The sequence below is a fragment of the Choloepus didactylus genome, chromosome 17, assembly GCF_015220235.1.
Source record: "Choloepus didactylus isolate mChoDid1 chromosome 17, mChoDid1.pri, whole genome shotgun sequence".
Classification (NCBI taxonomy): domain Eukaryota; kingdom Metazoa; phylum Chordata; class Mammalia; order Pilosa; family Megalonychidae; genus Choloepus; species Choloepus didactylus.
This window is the reverse complement of record NC_051323.1, coordinates 35,063,577-35,069,700: the sequence shown is the minus strand read 5'-3', so window position 1 is coordinate 35,069,700 and position 6,124 is coordinate 35,063,577.

The following is a 6,124-nucleotide window of genomic DNA, read 5'->3' as shown; positions in this document are numbered from 1 at the left end:
TAGCAGAAACATTCCAAGGATAAACCATTTAAAAGGTCTTATTACTCATCGCAATACATATTGTGGCTTGGGAATGTCAAAGACAACAATGTCTAGGAGAGACAGTTTTAAACAAAACCACCTTCAAGCCAGGTGGTAGAGATATTAATTTCACTCATGCATTCAGTGTTTTGAGTAATTTTACAGGTGGAAAATTTGACTCCATGTTGTATGCTTGTCAAGTAAGTTGCTCTGAAACTAAACTGAAAGTATCAGTCTTTAATTGTCCCAACTTTAGTCTTTTATTCAACAAATATGTAATGCCCTCAGCCAGGCCCTGTAGGGGTACCAGGGCTGCAGCCCTAACTGCACATGTCAGACCTAACCAGACCTGTGGTGAACCCTGCCCTTTGGAGGGTTCTCCAGTTTGCTAATGCTGCCATTTGCAAAATACCAGAAATGGATTGGCTTTTATAAAGGGGGTTTATTTGGTTACAAATTTAGTCTTAAGGCCATAAAAATGTCCAAGCTAAGGCATCAACAATAGGGTATCTTCACTGGAGAAAGGCCCTTGGCATCCGGAAAGCCTCTGTTAGCTGGGAAGACACATAGCTGGCATCTGCTTGCTCCCAGGTTGCGTTTCAAACTGGCGTTCTCCAAAATGTCAGTCAGCTTCCAACAGCCATCTTCAAAATGTGTCTCTCAGCTGCAGCTCTCTTTCTGTCTGAGCTTTTATGTAGGACTAGAGTAAACTAATCAAGGCCCACGCTGAATGGGCAGGGCCATGCTCCATAGAAATTATCTAATCAGAGTTATTATCTACAGTTGGGTGGGTCACATCTCCATGGTAACAACCTAATCCAAAGGTTCCTACCTAATCAACACTAATATGTCTGCCCCCATAAGATTGCATCAAAGAATATGGCTTCTTCTGGGGGACATAATATATACAAACTGGTACAGGCTAATAGAAAGATAAACTAACCAAAAAAATTGCATGATAATTGGAAATATATGCAAAATCATATATGAAGGACTAGGGTAAGGAATGTCTAAAGTTGCCTGAGCAATTAAGGAAAGACTTCACAGAGGAAGCAGTAATGTAAATGAGACTTGGAAGTTGAGGTTGCCTAGCTGAGGGAATAGGGGATTGTATGCAGAAGCATCACACAACTATTATGTATGCCATGCTAAAGTATTGGGATTTTATTCAATTAGCAGGTGAGGTTCTATAATCATGCTACAGCTCTCTCAATGTCATTTTGGGGACAGTTATTCCTGATTTTTTTCTAACTTGATCTTGTTACTGTTGTACTTTTGGTTCTAAAACTGAATTGCTGTCCATTCATTGACCCTTCAAACTTGGTGTTTGGTTTATTTAGCATGTGATATTGTCTCTCTGTAGATTTCCCATAATATATAAAATGTACAAAACTTCCACTTTAGATTGAACACTTTTATGTCTGCTCAGTGGAAATAATTTTATTCATTTTTGTATTTTGTTTTTAAAAATCAGTAAATATATTGCATGCAAAGATCAGCTTAGAATTTTCTTGCTGCTGTCCCCTTGGTCTGCAATGAATTCTGAGAAGTATTTATTAGTGGGTTATTGTCAGATTATCCCATAATGTGAGCTATGGACAAGTTGGGCTATCTTAATTAAATGATAGATTCTCACTAGATAAATGATTTACAGAACAGACATCCAGAAATTGAGCTAAAGCATATGTAGATAAAAAGTATTTGCAAAGCCCCATTGAGGGACTGGGGTGGGGGTGGGGGTTGTGTGTGGAAATATTAAACTTCCCCACAAGGGGAATTCCTGATATTCTTGCAAGCATTGGGGACTACCAATTTAGAAGGCTGAGCCCTCAATCTTGGGGCTTGCCCTTATGAAGCTTATTATTGCAGAGGAAAGGCTAAGCCTACTTATAATTGTGCCTAAGAGTCACCCCCCAGACAACCTCTTCTGTTGCTCAGATGTGGCCTCTCTCTCTAAGTCAACTAGGTAGGCGGACCCGCTGCCCTCCCCACTGTGTGATACATGACTCCCAGGGGTATAGATCTCCCTGGCAATGTGGAACATGACTCCTAGGAATGAATCTGAATCCAGCATCATAAGATTGAGAAACCCGTCTTGATCAAAAGGGGACAAAGAAATGAAACAAAATAAAGTATCCATGGCTGAGAGATTTCAACTGGAGTTGAGAAGTCATTCTGGAAGTTATTCTTTTCCATTATATAGATTTCCCTTTTTAGTATTTAGTGTATTAGAATAGCTAGAAGGAAATACCTGAAACTGTTGAACTTCAACCCAGTAGCCTTGATTCTTGAAGATGATGTATAACTATATAGCTTATACAATGTGAATGTATGATTGTAAAAACCTTGTGGCTTATACTCCTTTTATCTGGTGTATGGACAGATGAGTAGAAAAATGGGGACACAAAGTAAATGAATAATAGTGTGGGGTGGGGGGTAGGGGATGTTTTGGGTGTTTTTTTTTTTTACTTTTGTTTTTATTCTCTTTTTTTTTGGAGTAGTGAAAATGTTCAAAAATTGATTGTGGTGATGAATGCGCAACTATATGATGGTGCTGTGAACAATTGTATACTCTGGATGAGTATACGGTATATGAATATATCTCAATAAAATTTCATTTAAAAAATGCCTTAGGTATCTCCAGTGTGAGCAAAAACTGAAAACAGAATTTATAGATAAAAAATAAAATAAAAATGAAAACATGATACATTGAAAATTATAGGCTATAGCCAAACTATATTCAAGGTATGACCTTAGTTGTAAATTTCTGATATTAAAGGACAAAAGCTAACATTTCAATTCAAGAAGTAATAAGATACCTTGAAAATAAATTTATGAAGAGCATAAGGAAAACAATTAGCAAATATAAGAGCAGAATTAATAAATTTGAAAATAGAAAAAAATAGAATCCATGAATGAACCAAAAATCTCTTTCTTTAGGGTATAAAGTAACAGGGAAAATATAAATAGTTTAATCCATGAAAACTCAAAATTTTAAAAACAAATAATTAGTAAAGTAAGGAACAGTACAGATAGATGGGTTTTTCACGTATGTGTGTGTCTCTCCACGTCCTTCCTTCCACACTGGATATGCATGTATGGCCCAGAATAATACATGAGTTTTCTAAACGGAGTTTTGGGTCAGTTCACACAGTGGAAATACTTTAGTTTAAGAAATATTTCTATTTTATGCTTAAGAAAGTTGTGTATCTTATATGGTATTCTGCAGGGAACCATAACTCATAAATCCAAAACCAGATTTGTTTACTGAAAGCTATCTTAAACGAGAAATGTACTGCTAGAAATATTTCATAAATAAGGGATCTCTCCTTAATGAATATCATTAGTCTATTTAGCGGGAAGTCAGCTATCAGTATGCTTACAAGGCAATTATATTGGATTATGTCCCTTCTTTATTTCTCTAGGAACACCCACCAGAATCAGGAAAGAAATGAATCACGGGCCAGCTGCTTTTAATTCCTTTCTCCTAAGCTTTTATGCAATCTAGGACATATTAAAATAGTTCGAGGGCTTGTATTAAAAATGTTTTATTGTGGTTGTGGTTGTTGCAAACTTGACCATGTAAATTTAGTACATTTTATTGAATTAAATAATTTTATAGTCATTGCGTAAGTTGCTTTTTGGGGGAAAAAAAGCAGTACACGAAAGAAGATGTGATATTAGTTATTGAGTTAATGAATTTTTGCACACAAAAATTGTTACTTTTTCATTACAATAAAAATAACATTTTTATTGTATAAATAAATGTCTAACAGTTTTTTTTTGTTTGTTTTTTTAAATTTGGACTGGAACCATGCAACAACTCTGCTTTTTGGGCAAACAAAAATTTGAAAAATAAAAAGAAATATGAAAGTTACATTTTCCTTAAAAATGCTCTATTTGTATCAATGTGTCCATTTCAATTTAAACTCACTCTGTACTCACTCTCAGGAGATGAGAGGAAACTAGTTCTTGAAAACATGTTTTTATTGAGATATTTCCATTCTATTCATATTTTAAGCACAATTGGTGTACTCCAGTTACTAAGAATTATTTTAAATGACTGTCTAATTTCTGGCTTTATTTTTAGAATGCTGTTGGAAAAATACTGCCAGGCACACTAAACTAGATTAGGAAAATACAATTAAAATCTGCCATGATCTTTCTTAAAATCATTGAGTCTCCTCCTTTTTTCTAAAACCCTTCCTGGATTGCCATCTGTGGCAGTGTAACAATGGCCATTTTCTTATATCCGTAAATTATCGTTTATCATCTCTTTAAGTTTCTTCATTCTTTCTGGTTGGCAAATTATGGAACCCCACTCTGCTATCCACTTTACTTTGGGCTTTTCAAGGAAGATATAGCAAAATATTTTGGCCTTTTGACAAAGTGATAACTCACTTCTGCTTTCTGTCTAGGATTCTTTCTTTGCAGACATTATGACTTTCTCAGGTTCTATAATCAACACATTTTAAAAATGACCTCAGAATGTTGACAGTAGAAATTACTATATGATTCTCTTCAAAATTTGACATTATGATAGAGTAGGCTGGTCAAAGTGCCTCCTCAGGCATCCAGAAGGAATACAGACCCCAACAACATCATCTGACGCAAGTTAGGATTAAGGTCATTTTTTTTTTAATTCATCAAAAAAGAGTATTATAGATGGAAAGGAGGTTGGAGAAAATCTAATAAAAAATCTCAAATCTTGAAAGGAAGGAAATAGAAATTCAGAAAGATTTCATGGGTTGGACAACACAGCAGTTCCCAAAGCCCTGGCCTGAGATGGCTGATGTATTTTGTCAAAGTATTTAGTGAACAGCGCACTGTGGTAAAATCACATCCTCTATTTGCCTTCGTAGTCAAAATAGAAGTTGACGTTAGGAAGGAAATACTGGAGTATTTCACGTGGTCTTTGATTAACTTTCTCTGTAGATCCAAGTTAGCTTTATACTGCAATATTTCCTAGGCACGATGCCAGTATTAGGAAAATAAAGCATTGTCTTCATAATAAATGACAGTGAATAACAAAAGTCACAATCGCAGCTTCAAAAAAGTGTCTGCAGACCCAGAAGCAATGACATGGCATACATTGCATCTGATGGTTTTTCCCTACAGGGCGGTATTTCATCTTTTCTTTCGTGAAAAAAAAAAAAGGTGACAAAATTCTGCATGGCTACAGAAAGGCTTTTGCCATAGTGCAATTGTTATTGAAGATTTTATTTCCCACTACCAATGAAAAGTAATTCTACAAATTTATAGATTTTATTGCATAGATATATGACTACATGAGAAACACTCAGACTTTTTTTTTTTTTTTTTTTGGAAGCAAACACCTAGGGCTATTTGAATAATAAGTGAGTTATGCATGCCAGGCATCAGTGACATCAGTACAAGATATAGTTCACTATGTTCACACTGTATTTTTCCTGTGTTTTTCAACTTGACTCATGTATGGCCTCAACTCAAGCCTGAATATTGTAATGATGATAACTTTTTCAGTAAATCACAGGTTTGAAAAATGTTGGCAATAAAAATGAGTAAATAAATATTTAAAGTTACAATAGCTAAAGAAGCCCTCTCCAACTACAAATTTGGATATCATACCATTTGCCTCATTAAAAATGGGTATTTATTAATCTGGGAACTATAAAATTTTTCCTAAAGAATGGACACCTGTACTTTATATCAAGTAGAATAAATAACTGGTAAATCTCTTTAACCTACACTTATGGATGGTATAGTCATTTGTACCTTAGTATTTCTCCCAAATCATAAAATGTATAAAAATTCAGGATCATAAAATTTTATCCAGAAGTCATATTTCTTTGCAACCCAGTAATTTACAGTTTCTTTAAATTAATTGCTCTGCTGTGGAACCATTGTCCTAACAAAAAAAGTAAGATCACATAAATCTTATAGTAGATCATTGGTGTCCCTGTTTATTTGCATGATTTCACCACTGGAATGCATTTCACAGCTGTTAATAGATTGCACATATACATGTATAGCACTCTCTATATACTATTATTTCTTTTGCTCTATATGACAGATACATGTCCCCCTTTATATCTAGTATAAGTGGTTTTATAAACTGTAAAAA